Source organism: Pleurodeles waltl, chromosome 8 (genome assembly GCF_031143425.1).
Source record: "Pleurodeles waltl isolate 20211129_DDA chromosome 8, aPleWal1.hap1.20221129, whole genome shotgun sequence".
NCBI lineage: Eukaryota > Metazoa > Chordata > Amphibia > Caudata > Salamandridae > Pleurodeles > Pleurodeles waltl.
The window spans coordinates 815,783,880-815,801,098 of record NC_090447.1 but is presented as its reverse complement, the minus strand read 5'-3'; the positions used below and the strand labels follow the sequence as shown (position 1 = coordinate 815,801,098).

General features: G+C 44.5%; 2 protein-coding genes across 2 annotated transcripts in view; one reads left to right on the top strand and one right to left on the bottom strand.

Moving 5' to 3' along the window:
• The window catches only part of GPR183 (G protein-coupled receptor 183), a 69,259-nt gene extending 65,942 nt beyond the window's left edge, over positions 1-3,317 (bottom strand). Inside the window, exon 1 of the mRNA XM_069205080.1 lies at positions 3,152-3,317. The gene's annotated coding sequence lies outside the window, so the exon portion shown is untranslated. The remainder of the gene's footprint in view (positions 1-3,151) is intronic.
• The window catches only part of UBAC2 (UBA domain containing 2), a 695,090-nt gene that overhangs the window by 272,101 nt on the left and 405,770 nt on the right, over positions 1-17,219 (top strand). The gene's annotated exons all lie outside the window — the stretch shown is intronic.

Genomic DNA, 17,219 nt, shown 5'->3' with positions numbered 1-17,219 from the left:
TGGGGTTGCCAGCTTCCAGTAATGACTCAGGGGAGGAGGGGGGTCCACGGATTCCAATAATGATTCAGTGGGAGTCCCTGGGGTCCTGTAGTGATAAAGTGGGGGTCTACAGAAGTCAAAAGGTTGGGAACCACTGCTCTAGGTTGAACCTGGAGAAGTTTTGTGTGGGGATAAATTAAAGTGCCAAGCACAGTTGAGACTAAAATAAGGAGCAAACACCAAAGAGAAGGACAGTGTCTTCACTTTGTGTCTGACTTTCCCACCTTGGGTAGACACATGGCTTGGTATTTCTTAGGTATTACACTGAATTTAGGCTCTTGCAAGCCACAAACAGTACACACAGTCTGCGTCTTGATAGCATTAAATGAACTGATTTCTTTTACCCCATTTCTGGGCATCTAATTAAAGAACTGTGTATATGTTTTAAACCACAGACCTTTTTTTTATCGCAAAGTGATTTTTTTTTTTCTTAGAAAGTCTCCCTTTTAAAGTCCACTGTTTAATGCAGTGCAAAATTACTACTGGAATTCTGTACACCTATGGGGCGAAATGCAACATATGTCTTAATCATCTGTTAGATATTTTTTAAAGAAATAATGTATTTGTGCATTAAATAAAATTCATGCGTAAGTGTACTGTGCCTTGGTAATTTAAAGGAGTTTCCATCATCATGTGTAATGTAAAGTATAAATCAATACCACATCAAGGTACTCTTTTAATCATTAGGAAACTATTACTTGGTCTGAACCCTTGTGGATTTTTGTTTTTTCCCAACTATATCCTTTACACATTTTCACACTGAACTTGTTTAGTTTAAACAGCATGAAAAATAATTTTGAAATTGAAGACGCACCATTGCTCTCCATGCAAAAACACTCCTATTTTATTTGCCCAGCTATTAAGAACGCCTGAAAAGCGGCTCTTGGAGTAGTAAAAATACATTTGGGGCAGATAACAAAATCCTTTCATAAGTACACTGCAGTTTTCTCCAACATTTGCTCAGGCCAAGTAGTGCAAAAGCAATTTTTGCACAAGCTTATTGCTACCTACTTTGTTTTGTGTTTTTTTTCTTTTTTCTTCCGAAAGCCGTTTATGCAGGTTTTGCTGCACTATTAAACTGCAGTTGTTATGCCTCTTATCACGTGATCGTGATTATTGGTGCAAAATGCTGTGGTATGCCCTTGGCGGGTGGCCATATATGTAAAAATAGCCTGAAATGATGTCAGTAGGACGTTTCACCACTACAACGGTATGAGTGTGGGCAACCAAATTCAAACATATTTAAAAAAAAAACTTTTTTGGAACAGAAACAAAGCGGTGTGTGAGTGATTGGGTGTTTCTTCTGAACTATGCGTACAATTCTTGTAGGTGTAGTCTTATTCATAAACATTATCTCACATGACACAAAAGTAGAAAAATAAATAACGGCTTCAAGAAGCAACCTAAAGTAGATGTACGCAATGAGTGTTAAGGTACATCTTATTAGGGTATATGTTGTGTGGTCTAATTCTAAACGCAAGTTGTCACCTCATGTTGCCCTTAATATCTCTTAACTAGTTCGATCTGTTTATTTCCGTCACATAGTTTCACATTACAGTGCAATTTTAATTGAAGTTTCAGCTGGCCACAGAATCGGCGGCTGAGAATAACCTGTACCATCATTGTGCGCTTCCCGTGACTAAAGCCTGTCTTCCTTTGTGTCTTCGGGCGCGTGGTTCCTTTGAGTGTGGCAGCGCCATTTTCTGAGCTCTAACCCAGGGACTCGGCCTCATGCGGTCTCTTTTTGGTGCCCATGCCTGGCTGCATTAGGCGCGTGGAAGGAGGGAGCGGTCACGCAGCCAAATTGGTCAATGTCATTCCTGGCAGATTTGAGATTTAATCCGCAGTAGCAGACACGACTGCAGCCTACATTTTGAAAATGATGACACCAGGTGCACAGGAAGTCTGCGTTTAACACCCTGAAAGGTGGCAGAGAAAAGTGGACTCAACTCATTGGTTACCAAACTAGACCTTTTAAAAATCCCTGTAATTGTCAAAATACCGATTCGACCTGCTTTAAGGACAAATGTATTACAGTCGACGAGAATCTACAGTCTACCCGTTCATAAAGTAGTTTATACTGTTAGATGCCTAGACTTTTGTTCTGCTGTGTCATGTTGGCAAACACTCGCGCCACGACTGTTTGAGAGACAGTACCGTTTATGGTGTAGGTATCACCTTTACCCGTAAGAATATTTTGCAGCACTCAGTGCATCTGCGGGATCGATGCCCGCCAATGTGTTATGTGCGTCTGTCGTTTCAAGACAATTTACAAGGATGTTTTCAGTCCGTTAGTGAAGCGTTTAACCCGTAGCTCTTAATCAGGTCAAATGTGCGTTTGGGGTGTTGTTCACATCCCTTTTAAGCGAAAAGACGGAGATAGTGCAAGTTTAAAAAGCCACGAAGGCTCCCCTTGCCTTCTAAGGAAAGCGTCCCCGGTCCATTATGCTCTTGTTTTTTATGTTGTTTAATCTGAGTTTGCAAAAGAAACAGAAAAGCTACTTGCTTTAGAAAAAAAAAAAAACATTTCATTTGCTATTTGATTAAAATATACTTCAAATATCTTAATACTACTGCCCACAATATGTGCTAAAATACAATACAATGAAAGTAAACATTCGTTTCACTATACAGTTTCAAGTTTTTTAATTTGCCCCAACCCGTAGGGATATGACCCTCGTAATATGTTAACTAAAAACTGTATTATTCAAAGTAACCAACATTTTTTCACCATGTTCATCCCCTGAATGCACTTTTTAAAGCATTGATGGGACAGACATTCTCCCATGAGTATCATTGATAAAAATTATACATACACAATATTTGTCTTCTGTTTTCATATATTGCTAAAATGTTCAAGGAGGCCAAAAAGCTGTAACTTGCAAGCGAAAGGGAAAACATTGCCCTTGCGCTGTCACACAGAGCGGTGGCAGCAAGATATTTAAGGGCCTGATTACAACTTTGGCGGATGGGATTACTCCGTCCCAAATGTGACGGATATCCCGCCCACCGTATCACGAGTTCCATAGGATATAATGGGACATAATGGGAATAATGAGTAATCTCCTCCGCCCAAGTCGTATTCAGGCCCATAGTTTTTAATTGTACTTACATAAAAGAGGCAGTTCTGATATCCCGGTTTCGCGGACCCGATACGTGCTGAAGTTGTGAGTCTAACAGCAGGTTTTCATTTTCCCCATTATTTTTCGACCACCGCTACATGCGTGCAGCTGGCCTCGTGGTGTGGCATCAACATTTCCCTTCCTTGTGGTTGAAAGTCACAGACTTCTCTAAACTGAACTGCTGGTGGCAGATCCACTATAGGCTGCGGCTGATACTCCACCTACACTAGAAGGGAAGTGAGAAATCTATCTTTCTGCTGGCTTTTCCTCTGCTTTCAACATTAAGAACAAACAGCCTGCCTCACTAGTTTAAAGATTTTTTTGTTTCTTTTTTTCAAATGAAAGCACTGAATTATAGCTAATTCTTTAACTGCAAAGCATTTTAAAGGTTCTGTGGTAGCAACCAATTACAATTACTGACCACATCAGTAGATCTGGCAAACATATATATATATTTTTTTAAGTTAAACGATTTTTCATTGATTGGCGAGTTTGGTTGGTGTGTAGTCTTGCGAGTGGTTGAATGTGCAAATGAGTCAGTGTTTGGGTGTAGAAATGTGTGAGTGAGAAGATAGAGTAGATGAATGTGTGCATGACTGCATATTCATTATATGGATGGGTGACTCATTGCATAGATGGACGATTGCACGGATGGTTAGGTCAGTGTACGTATGGTTGCATTAGTCATGTAGGGCATAAGGTGATGGCTGAATGGGTGAGGGCATGAATGATGGGTAAAAAGCAAGGATGGGTTAACCATACAACCACACCTATGCATTAATCACCCAATTTATCTAATCATTCACTCACTCAGACTCATCCTTTTATCTACTCATACTTTTCTGTTCATCCGTGTGTGCCACTGCACCATTCATTTAAGCATCTGTTTATCTACCCACACTTACATTCATGTAGCCATCCTTGCATCCACTTGCATTTATGCACACATTGATCATTCACCTACTCATGCATTACCTACCTTCCTGTGTGTGCATGTATCCCTTGCACACAGTTCATATGTGTCTGCATGTGTATTCTGTTTGCATGAGTATCTGTATGCCTATCAGTAGTTGTGTACTTGACACTTATGGGTGAGTTTCGGTGAGTATTGGTGCCTCCATGTCTTTCGATCTGTGTCCTTTTTTTATTTTTTATGAAAAAAAAAAAAAGATGATGACGGCGGAAGGCTTTCCCTAATCTCAGCAGTGGGTAATTGTTCTGGGCTACCGCATTCTAGTTCATGTTTTTTGCCCACTGTATCCCTACATACAGGGACCGGAGTTATGTAAAGTGACTAAGGTGAATTCAGTCATTCTGTCCTTAACCTTTAAGATGTTTGCCTCTTGGCATCACAGTAAAACGCCATGCATTTGACAGGTGTGTCCAGATGTGGGTCCATCGCTCACTGTTCTCTAGAATATAAGCTTCACCTGCCTAATGAAACCCAGCAAGGCCTAAACTTGTCTGGGGTTGCTTTGTTCCCAGGCAGAGGAGATGTTGCCTAGCCGTTCAGAATGGATAGAACATTTTGGACGGAGATGAGACCGATTTCTATAGGGTCTGTTTCCATGACGGCACAGTGAGCAAAAAATGATGGACTGGAGTGCAGCCCAAACCAATTACATTAACTGAGATGAATTTGTGTATTCCAGCCATCACCTTTTTTCACTTTGTGCATTTATGGCCTATGTAATGTTTTTATTTTTATATTCCTGTTGATTCTTGGAACCAGTACCAGCCTCAGTGATGAGAGAAATTTCCATAGGGACTGTGTCCATGATGGCACAGTGAGCAAAAAATAATGGACTGGAGTGCAGCCCAAAGTAATTACAATTGACTGAGAATAATTTATGTATTCATTCCATCACCTTTTTTTCTCTGTTAGCATTTGTGTCCTATGTAATGTTGGTATGTGTGTATTCCTGTTGACGTTTTTCTCTTTTTGGGTATATGTTTGTGTGTGTCTTTGTGGCATGCTCCTTGGTGTCACTCTCTGTGATTGACGGTGTGTTTTTCTGTGTGTAGGACTGCATGCATGTCTTCTGGTCTGTGTGCAATTGTACTTATATGTATGTCTTTTGGTACACTGGTGCAGGATGTGCTATCCATCTGCCTGTGAATATGGACACACATTGGGTATGCATGCTTGCCTGCAAGTTATGTGATATCTTGTGCATACAAGAGCTGGAGCTTTTGGTTATGTCAATGCTTGTTTAGTTAGCCAAGATAAGAAAGTATACTCCGTTTATGTTTCAGTCTCACTTTACATTTACTTTACATAGCTTACGCTAAATTGACTCTTGCACATTGCACTCTATGTTCACTAGGGCCTGATTACAAGTTTGACGGTCTGGGCACCACCATGGCGGCAGTCCGACTGCCATCGGCTTGGCAGTCGGATCACTGTATTACAATATTGGGGGGCCTATGGAGCAAAGACCGCGGAGGTCCAGCCGCCACCACCAGGCAGCGCAGACCACTGCGGTGATGAGGTAGGACAAACAGGCCGGTGGAGCCAGTGTTCGCTCCGGACTCATTATGATGTTGCGCATCAGCAGCTTTACCGTGGCAGTCCAACTACCACATCCAGGCGGGCGGAAACGGAGAGCATAAATGGAGCCTCTCACCTGCAGGCAATGTTACACGCCCTGTGCCGCCATGGAGCCCATCACACATGTCCTGCTGCTGCTCAGCGAAGGTGCCCAAAATCCATGTCCCGGTGGATGCAACCGATAGTAAGTACGCACACCTACCTGTGTTATTAGCTTTAACAACCGATCTTCGCACCGTCGTTCACATGACATTGGGCACATGCTACGGGCACCAAGTACACATGTCATTGTGTCCACAGTTGGAGTCATTCACATAGAAGGACCCATTCACAGCCATTAATCGCCCCCGTTGGGCAGGTCACGGACACTGCACTGACAAACTACACAAAACGCACGTTTGACCATCTCAGGCACAGGGAAAACAAAGACACCCTTACATTGCACACATGCCATGGACTGTTATCAAATTGAACACACATATGTATGAATGTATCATGGAATACAAAGACCCTTCCCATGAAAAAGACCTGCAGTGGACCCATACATCACCCACATTGCAACACAATGGAAGGGCAATTGGATACAGAATAGATGGAGAGACAAATATCCAAAGCTCACTATGCAGTCAGTGAGGAAGCCAGAGCCTGAAAAGATCTCTTTAGGTTAGACATGGCCTTATGAATGCCTTCCAGGAAAGCATTGGTCTGCTGAAGTTGGTTGGCCAAGCCCTGGATGGCATTCATAATGGCCACCTGTCCCACAAAGATGCTCCTCAGGAGGTCAATAGCCTCCTCACTCAGGGCAGCAGGGGTAACAGGGGATGGGGCAGAGGTGCCTGCGGCAAAGGAGATGCCCACCCCCTTGGATGAGCGGGCATGGCCAACTGGGTGGGACAAAGATGGTACAGGAGTAGGTCCTGATGGTTCTGCCACCAATAGGGAGTGGCCACTGGAGTTAGAATCCAATGTTGAAGACATTGATCCTGTCTCCTCTGTGGTAATAACCTCACCATCCAGGCCACTGGGTCCCTCCGTGTTAGTGGTGTCATGACCAGAGGTACCATGGCTAGATGCTTCGCCCTTGGTTGTGCCCTGTCTCCTTTCCGCTTGTCCAGGCTGATGCTGCAAATACAAAGAGGAAAAGGGTCACCACATGTTAATAATCACACTTGAACAACAGCTGTGATTAGCAAACATTACCATGATGTCAAGTAGGCCCCAGAAACAAACTACATCAAATTGCATGCATGCCATATGAACTGTCAACAGTTGCCCAGAAGAAAATCAGAATCTCAGACAACTACAATTGCATGGCTAAAGTTGTGCAACCACAGTAATTATTGAACAGGTAGGGGACCACATCACCTTCAATGCTTTGCCTCATGGAGCATACTTCAGTTACCTGTTGTCATGCAATAGTAGGCCAATGCCAACTTTATTCCCACGGATCCCACACTAGGTCATGCAGACATATATTTGTCACATACACATTACCTCAACAATAAGACATGATGGTCCTAAAACCTGCCATGTTGCTGACAACAATACAGTAGCCCGTAGAAGGTAACATGGAAATACTTATGTCACACTGGAAATCTATCAGCAATGCACACCTCACCATGTGAAATTTGTCCTGTGGAGTCATGGAGGTAGTGCTAATGTTGCTCAGATATGCTACACATTTGGCATGGAAAAGTAAACTGTAGACAAAATGCTAAATATTAGGCAGGTATGCCCCTAAAATCCACAAAACAATGAATCAGCAAGCCCCAAGGAAATCCCCACTAATGTCCAGCACCCCTTACAATGACATACTCTGATTGCATCAGTAGACACCATTAGTCCTTCTTATTTTGGAGAGGCAAAAAGAGTTGCAAGTACTTGTAGAAGGCCCTAAACATGTTTTGCCAATGGGAATTGACATCACTGTCTCTGTCCTGCAAACCCAGGTGTCTGTGGATGAATGGTTGTACCTAACCACACACGATTCCAACATAACTGCAAGTCACTCCATGATGCATGCCAATAGTCAGGTATCAATCCTTCCCCATTATACATGTGCAGTGTACCTTTCCACATGATGCCACATCAGTGGTATGGAAATGCACATTGTGTGTGAAAACTCTAGTCCTACCTGTCATGTCCCTCATTGCTACTGCAGTTGTACATGCCAAATGACATGCTATGACGGGTAAGGGTGTGTGTCAGCCAACAATCAATGGTAAGACACTCCTGTCTGCAGCACCACATGAAATGTACCCCCATTGGAAAGGTCCTATTCCAAACAAAGGTTGATATGCACATATATGTGAGGGAATATAGAACTCACCCCACAAACGCAGGTAGACCATGCATGAAACAGCAGTGTACTCGTTTTGTCAAAAGAGAATGGAACACATGCTAACATGTAGGTACAAGGAATGTTGGCAGCAGTGATTGCACATCAATCATGTCAATGAACATTCCCCACTTACCAAGGGAAAAGTATTGATCTGTAGCTGAGCCAAAGAACAATGTATGCTCTGTTACATGTTTGATGGCCATCTTCACATTACAGACAGTAGTGAGTCACCAGCACTCGTCACACACTGAAGACAAATGGCTTCTGGGGGCAGATGCCAATTTACTCATTTGACCAGACGTGGCTGAGGACAGAGATCCATCACTTCTTTTCCTTTGGAGTGTAACACTGAGGAGTAGTTATCCATAGTGTAGAATTTACACCCACAACAACAACAAACTTTACTTGATTGATCAATGTACACAGCCATGTGTTGTCCCTGGAAGGCAATTGTTTGTGGAATTTACTCAGTTGTGTCCTGGGTCCGTGGGACAATAGGCAAGGCACATTAGTATGCACCACATTACATATCTACACAAACAATTACTCATCTACTGTGTCACACATGGCTCATCCCTAATCGTCAGGGGGAGTTGTCAGAACCTAACACATTAACTTGGCAATGTAACAGGCAGGAATATGACCTGTACTCACCCCCTTGTGGCCCCTATGCTCCCCTCAAACCCCCATCAAGGTCTGGGTACGTCACCGCTAGAATGCGGGCCATTGGTGGGGTCATGGTCCAACGCACACCCCACCCATGTTGGGAGGACAGCCCCAGCTGGACCTCTGTGATCTTCTGGGCCCTGCGCCTCAGGTCCTCCAACCTCCTATGACAGTGGTCTCTCTGCGAGATTGACTCACTGCATAGAGTCCCTACAGGCAACTTCCATAGTACAGACGTCACCCTTACACTTGAATGACAATGAAGAGGCTGACATGGTGGGTACAGAAAGTGTCTTCCCTGTTTATGTTTGGACATGTGGCCTACCAAATGCCAACTCATGCCACTTCATGGGGTGGGAGGTTCTGTAGTATATACATGTTCCACAGAATACTCCTTTGGATATATATGTCTAAACTACAGAGATGGCGCCCAACATACAAAGGTATACATTGTACAGTTTCTGCTATGTGACCAAGCTACTGACTCACATGCCATGGCCTCTCAGGAATCTACACCCTGTGTGCACTGTGGGACTGTCATTTGTGCAGGAAGCCTGTACAGGACAATTATGACTTAAGTGAAGGTGACAACAGAGCTGTGGGAGTATGGGACCTGTCATGAGTCAAAGACACACATTGTCAATGATGCAAAGAGCACATATGGACTACTCCTGGGATGTACCTCTGTACCCATTCCTAATCTAGTCAGTGGACCGAGGCATTCAGGGCAAGTTTTGCTACTAGACCATCACATTGTCCACATGACAGGATCTGCTGGTGTACAGGGAGTGGGCACAGTGCCACAGTTGCATAGCCACAGTGACTCTCTCACAGCCTGGACTATGTCCCATACTGGGAGATACATTTGACAGGCCCTGGTCTCTGCAGGCTGAGCATAAAGAACCTACATGACACTCACATTTCCATCACTTCCATGCATGACAGTACATCATGTGGCCATCAGCAATGTAGCATGTGTTCTGTGTGGTAAACTGAAGGGCAGAGGGAGTCATGATATGCCTACCAGACAATGGTTTTGCAAGGCCTAATGTGTGTTGAAACATCTGTGGCACAATACACATTGCTTACACAATCCTCAAACAATGCATACCCAGCTCATGCTGTCATGCATATACATGTTGGCCAACATTTACAACCATCATAAAAAAAGAAATGTAATTGGATGGCAGTAAAGTATCTTTGCCTAGTTATGTGCATCCAACACAGGGAGGATCTAGGACCCCAAAAAACATCACACAACTCAATGTTAATGAACACAACATATAGTACTGGTCACTAATACCTGCACCATGTACATCCCATTGATGCCACACTGACGGCAACAACAGGCACACAAGAAGTCTAACTGGGCACATTGTAGCCTGTGAGGAGGGAAAGGATGTTGTTGATCAGTAAATTGTGCACACAAGGGACTGACCTTGTCCTCTGGTGAGCCATAAAGCTGTCCATACAGGGGAAGGACCTCATTCACAAGCCTCTCCAGCTCCTCTGGAGAGAATGCAGGGCTCCTATGACCTGCTGAACGTCGTGGCATGATTGCTCCCAGAGACGGCATTCAGCAGCTGAAGTAGTGGAGGTGTTGCTGGCAGCAGTGTCAGGAGTCAAATGAGTGAATTTGCACAACAAGGCGGTCACATTCACCAATTATGTTGTCATCACCACTGACAGACACAGCCATTGGACCGCGACCCCAACAGGCACCGACGTTAGCCTATTGCTGTATCCGCCGCGGTTAGAACCGCCTATCATGCAGATTACTTCTGCCAGTGGGCGCGGGCGGTTCCTAATGTCCAGTGGTGTAGGTCAGGCATCCAACCCTTTGGTGGCCTGAAATACTGCATATGGCTTTGTGAACAGCATCACAACTACAATATATGTGTTGTAGCATCGCAAACATCCTTACTGTGTCTTATGTAGGTACTACTACACAACCTATAACTGAAATAAGATGCACTGTTTCAAAAGAAAGGACTCCATTCCACCAATTATGGTAGGGGGTCTTTTCAGGCACCACATGCATTAGTCTTATTTCAGTTATAGGTTCATGTAGGGAGATTGATGCACTGGACCACATAATTCTCCCTAGTTTTGTATCCCTAAAAATGTTTTGGTATACCTAATAGACAACCACCAATGTAGTGTGTTGCAGTTCACAGATGGCATATGACGGCAGTGCATGGTCCACCACCGCTGACAGTATTTTTGGTGGTCGAAAAATACAGTCACATTTCAAGGGGCAATTGTGCAGCAGATAGTTGAGTTTCGCCCAAAGCTATGTTGTGGACATGTGTTGACAACCATGAGGATCACACGTGACCCTTATGTAGTTCTCAGCTGGGATATGTACTGTGTGTCATGTCTATCCAATCAGAAATGCTTTGTGACATGATATTGTTGGCGTGCATCATGTATGTTGCTGTGGACACACTGCCTAATGTTTTACATCATGTCTTGTCACACATAGGTACCCTAGGAGGGGGAGGATGAAACAACCCCCTGTCTACTGTCCACTGCCAGACCATCACACCATGGAGCAATGCCACATAATCCACTTATACTGCCTGGATAGGCAAACAATAGTGGACTTGTGCCGTCAGTTGGAGCCAGATCTGATCCGAGCTAACAGTAATCCAACCTCCATACTACCCATTGTTCAAGTCATATCAATATTGCACTTCCTGGCCACAGGGTCCTTCTAACATACAGTGGCTCTGTCTGTTGGTATTTCCCAACCTATGTTCCGTCTGGTGTTAAAGGATTTCCTCTCAGCAATGTTGAAATACATTGACAGCTATATCAGGTTCCCCCGACGTGAGGATTTAGTCAATGTGAAGACTGACTTTTATGATTTTGCCTTCCTCCCATATGTGGTGGGGGCCATCAGTGACACGCACTTTGGCTTGGAGCCACCACTGGCCACTGAACAAGTCTTTAGCAACAGAAAAAACTTCCATTCCATCAACATGCAAGTTGTCTGTTTGGCGGATTTCTTCATCTCAAATATGTGTGCCCATTATCCGGATCAGCCCACGATTCCTTCTTATTGGGGAACAGCACCATACCCCCAGCTGATGTCACAACTATATCTAGAGAGGGCCTGGCTGGTTGGTAAGTCACATCTGTCCTGATTGTGTGTGAGCAATGTCAGGTGCTACAATCATAAAGTGAGTGACTCCTTGCCTGCCCTTAAGCCCCATTCCTTAACAGGAGGCTCAGCATATCCAAACCGTCCTTGGTTGTTGACATCGCTGAGGAATCAAACTACACTGGGGAAGTCCGCCTCAGTGAGGTCCATGGAAGAATACGGCAGGCAGTGGAGCAGGTTTATGGGCTCCTGAAGTTCAGATTTAGGTGTCTAGACAGGACTGCTGGAGCCCTCCTCTACTCACTTGGGAAAGTGTGTCAAATCGTTGTGGCATGCTCCACAACATCACCCTGCGGAGGAATATCCCGTACATCCCAGAGGATGGCGAGCCTGCAGTGACATTGGGTGAAATTCCAGAAATACCAACTTAGGATGACAATGGGGAAGACGAAGAAGCTGACTTGCGAGAAGATCTCATCCACAGCATCTTCTCATGATTGCAAGTATGTCATGTGATGTTATGACTGTGACTGTATTGTGAACTGTGTTGAGTTCAGTGATCTGGATATAGGTAGGTATTCTCAGTAATAATTAGCCAAAGGCTGCTCGATAAGATAGCTTTTGACACATCCCCACCTTGATGATGTTGCTTTGTTTTTGTCAGTTTCCTTGCAACATACTTTGTTTTCCAGATGATTGCTATGAGAAGTGTCACATATATGGTTTCAAGCCTATGCTCCTTGTTTTGTTCGTTGTACAGGTACCTTCATCATGACATCTTCATGTGGACATTTCAGAGTTGTTCCATTGGCAGGTATGTTATGCTGTTCTGACATACAAAGTGGACATGGATTGTTCCAGGTAATGCAGGTCACAGGGCTTGGGTGTATAAGACCTGTGCCAAGACAGCTTGCACAGTGTTTGGGTGGAAGGTCAGAAGTGCTCATTTGACTTGTTTTGTGTGCTGTTGTGGGCCAGATGTATCATGTGGGCATACAATATGAATTCCTAGACCACGACCAAGTAATGTTTGTTTCACATTAGCTAAACACTCTTTTTGTATGACCTGTATGTAGCTGTAGATGTGCTTCATCATTGTAGGCCACAGTGCCTGTGCCACAACACTGACCTATGTTTGTGACATACCACCAGGGCCAGACTGGCTGCTGCAGGAATCAGGCACTGTCCCGGTCGGCTGGAAGGGTGGGGGACAGTTTTTCAACTGTGGGGGTCAGTATTGTTACTATGGGCTAGTTTTGCAACAGTTCTGCCATGTAGGCCCCCAGTAACAACAGAACAAAGTCAGCAGTGCATCGCCTACTCCAACCACCCCCCCACCTTCCCTGACCTGGGACTGGTCTGACAAAATTGACAGGGCTGCTTTGGGTTCCAGTCCTGCCCTGCATACCACCAGATGCATGAGCATTTGATTATGATGGCCCTGTGATCAGGGACCGTTGTAGTGCCGTCTGTCTGTATCTTGGATTATGTGATGTTGAATTAATTTGGTGTGTTATGTTATAAGGCCAGGAAGATGACATCAACCACATCAATGTTTGCACCTTCTACAGGACAGTGTCTGACATATTCCTTCCTTCCGTGGTCTGGGGTCTGTACATGTCAATATCTTAATTTACTCAGTATGAGACAATCATCCATGATTTCCAATAGTACAGACATGTTGACAACTTATGTGCTGTACACTGTAATAACAATTTTACTTCGGGCAGACACTTGTATGTATGTGTTTGTGTGAGAGGGTTGTAATCCTGAGCTGGACAATTTGTACATGCAATATATCCCATCTTGAACAAGTGCCTTGGATCATCATTGAATGGTTCACATGGTCTGACATATCTACATGGCCATATATGAAACAAAATCAGCAATGAGTAATTGAAGGGTCAATTTATCGTGACACTATGATTAACATAAAGTATATGTGCCATGACTCAACAAAAATTAAAATGTGAAGGGGTCAGCCATGGTGAATGAAATAATTTGAGTAGATGCCACACCATTGACAGTCCAAAGTCCAGAGTACTCCCATTGGAAATGGTAGGTGATTCAGGATCATCCCAGACTGAATGTGTAACACACAAAGGAGGTCCTTAAGGAAGAGAGTTATTACTGGCAGTGGTGAGTGTCTTGCCATCTGCCCCTCCTGGATTCTTTGCTGGATGTCCCCACTTTGGGGGAGTGGGGGTGATCTGCTGCTACAGAGGCAGGGGTGTCTGGGGCTTGTTGGTACTTTGGCAGGGCCTCCCTACCAGTGGCTGGCACCTAGGTTAATGGGCCTTCTGTTAAATAGCCAAGGGAATCCTACCCCCAAGGGTCTGCGCCCTTGCCACAGGGAGCCCTCTCAAACTTGTTTCTGGACCCTCATTGTCCAAAGTGTTGCACGCACCTCAGGATCCAGGACCCAGAGGTGTGAGATGGAGGACACTGTGCTAGAGACACAGGTTGGAGTGGAGGGGTGGGGTCGAATGGTTGCCTGTGATGTTGAAACAACAGGGCTGGGGGGTGACGTTATGGGCACAGTGAGACTCACTGTTGCCGTCTGACCAGGTTGCCCAGATGTGTCAGAACCGTCCTCCATGTCCAGACGTCCAGGAGTGTCGTCACTGATGGTTTTATCCTGGGGTGTAGTGGTAGGCTGTTCTGTGACCTCTGTGTGCCCAGCGGCAGATCCTCCTTTTGATGTTACTGGTTGTATTGTGATATCCACCTCCAATGGTTTAGTGTTACAGTAAGCAGAGACCTTGGGCAAGGTTAACTTGTAGTTAGTCCAATTGTGGCAAGTAGCCATGGTATTAGGTGATTCAACATAACATGTGTGAAGCATACCAACCCAATTTGACTCAAGCAGCTGCTGAGATGTGCATACCAGTTGTACTTTTCAAGATGGATGAAAATGGCATCTTGTCACCAGTGCAGCCAACACAGTGTAGATTCAAGATGCAGCTTTGCCATTTGGAGGCCTGGTTTGGTGGTATGCAGGCAGACCCAGGCCTTTGTTGTATATGTGACTGGAGTCATCATGTGCACAGTACTGTGTCAGTGTGTCTTCTGTTGCTGCCAATCTGGTGATGCATCTTGAGGCCTTATGAATACTTGTTGTACAATCTGAGTAAGGTGTCATTCCTGTCCTCAATACTTTCATCTTGGCATAGCAAGTCAAGATGGAGCTATGTAGACAGACATTTCTCTGATTTGAGGATGGCCTGTGCATGATCACTCCCAGGTGAGTACACTTCATTTATGAATTGACAAACAGGAGTTTTTGTACGCGGGAACACTGTGCAGGTGTTTGGACTTCTAGAAACAGGGCCAGCTGTTTTACTGTCAGGTCACTCTCTATACTCCAAAATACTTGACAAATGTTGGCCCCCCTAGGTGAGTAAACTTAATTTGCAAGCTCACTTACAGATGTATTTGGCCATGTGAACATGTTGAAGTTAAAGAAACAGGGCCTATTGGGCTTTGCAGTCAGGTCAGTCCCTCTACGTCCCAACACTTGACAAATGGTATCCTCCCAGGAGAGTAAACTTCATTTGGGAGTTGACAAACAGGGACATTTGGACAAGTGAACACTGGGCTGGTGGTTGGAGTAACAGAAACAAGGTTTCCTGGGAGTTGAGGTCATGTTGCTCCCTCTACTACAAACACTGTACAAATGGTATCCTCCCAGGTGAGTACACTTCAATTTGTAGTTGACAAATGGGGGTATTTGGACAAGTGAACAGTGGGCTGGTGGGCGTTGTAGTCATGTCACTCTCTCTACTACACACACCATCTACATCTTGGGTGTTGCATATCTGAATACATACTTCATTTAGGTTTGGGCATACATTTACATGTTGAGAAATGCCATGAGTCCTTGGAATATTTTTTGATCTTGAAAGACTTACAGGCACCACTTGGGCATATGACATGTGATGGGCGTTGGTAGCTGTGCTGTTGGGTTCAACAATACACATTGACAGCGTTCACACTCAGTTACTTTGGGTATTGAATGTTGGTTAAGTACATGAACAAGAGAGTGGCAAAAGGTGAGCTGTGAGCATGCATTACATTGCATTTATGGGACAGTTTTTGTGTGTGACTTACCAGCCTTCATTCCCCCAGGTATGCCTGTCAAGCCCTCAGGATGCAGGATGGCCAAGACCTTCTCCTCCCGGGGAAAGAGTATTATTGGACCGCTGGGAGGGCCACCGCCAGTTTTCTTGGCCTGCAACCGGTGCCTGGGGACCAGGGAACGGACCTTGCCCCTGAGGTCGTTTCACCTCTCCGAAATGTCCTCCTTTGTGCGCAGGGTGCTGCCTACAGCATTCACTCTGTCAACGATCCTGGCCCAAGTTTCCATTTTCCTACTGAGTGGAGTACGCTGGACTTGTGCTCCAAACAGTTGTGGCTCTACTGTTATGATTCCATACACCATGATTCTTAACTTATCTTCAGAAAAACTGAGATTTTTTTCTTAATGTGACATGGTGGAGATAAAAGGAAAAGGATGTCAGGGACTTACTTAATAGGGGAAGTGCACTAGGGTGTGAATGGAGAAAAGTGTGTGCAGGGTGTTCTATGGGATGGTGAAAAAGAGGGGTGCCTAATCTATTTACTTTACAAAAAAGGTGCTCAGGCTTTGTTGTCTTGCAGTGGAAATGCCAAAGATTGTGTTCTGTGAAGGGGTGCTCTTTATAGTGTCCTTTGCAGGTGTGTCCACTTGGCAAATGTTTATCAGCTGTGTTCTTTTTTAATTCATCCATTGTGCAGTTGTTTGTTACTTTGCTGACCGCGAACCGCTGTGGTCCTGACCACCATGAGGGGAGTGCTGCAAAGCCTGCGTGATTGTAATATGCTCGGTGGTTTGTCATGGCGCTTGAGGTTGGACCGCCTATATCCAGGCCTTTTTTGCTTGGTGGTCAGCGGTCCTGTCTGCATAACTCATAATAGGGCTGTCTAGAAGACCCCTCGCGTGGTGGTCTTTTCAGGACCGTGAACATGCGGTCTGGCAGTCCAACCACCAAACTCGTAATAAGGCCTTTAGTCACAAAACCTTCTAGATAATGCACACTTTTCCAAAAGCAGGAAAAAGAACCCTGCAGAATTGTATATATGTTTAACAGAGCCCTATAAGGCATCAACTTGTATTACTATTCTACAAACTAAAATACAGTTGTTGTTCATTAGGTTTTAATAATGGGTTTATAATTACCTGTTTGCGAACTTCAGAAGCAGTCATGTATCTAAGAAGTCTGTTTTATTTTTATCAGACCACTGAAATGGCTAGCTCATGTCATGTCGTCAATGATGGTTACAGTCAACGAATGGCTGATTAATGAAGACTGATAAAAATGTGAATAGTACTTAATGGCAAACAATTGCTAAAGA